Here is a 559-nt window from a genome sequence, read left to right as displayed (position 1 = left end):
TCTAATTTTGAGCGATGTTTCCTTAGTAATTGTTGCTCTTTCACCGGCAAGAGCAAGCTCAAATCTACGTCTGAGGACGTTATACTGTCTAGGTATGGGATGCCATTGATTAAGTTGGTTGAAGGATTACTGTCCTCTCCCATATTGACCCACTGAGACGTTTCGAGGAACGTCTCGGTGAGGGGATTTGGGTTTTCTCGTTTAGGGTTTTGTTTACTCTTTTCTTCAATTTCTTTTTGTTCTGCATGGTAGAGAGACCTTGTGGACCTTCGTCAGAGAGGTCCCACTTCTTTGCTGGTGTTTCTAGCCATCTGCTCTGTGACACCGATATTTCTTCCTCTACAACAATATTTGTAGTGCAGCTAAACTTCGTTTTCTGCCTGCGCTTATCTTTAGCAAAGTGGGAGCCTGGAGGGACCTCATGCTGGACTTCATTTCTAGTTAACTCACTGTGCACTAAGATAATATCCCAATCTTCATTTTTCAGAACTTGGACTTACCTAGGGGAGGAGGCCTTAAATATTGGTCGTGTAACTCTCTTTTTTTTCTCATTTTCTTT

This window comes from Mastigoproctus giganteus, chromosome 1, assembly GCF_048544385.1.
Source record: "Mastigoproctus giganteus isolate SK-2022 chromosome 1, ASM4854438v1, whole genome shotgun sequence".
Lineage (NCBI taxonomy): Eukaryota > Metazoa > Arthropoda > Arachnida > Uropygi > Thelyphonidae > Mastigoproctus > Mastigoproctus giganteus.
The sequence above is the reverse complement of the archived record's forward strand: the minus strand, read 5'-3'. Positions refer to the sequence as shown.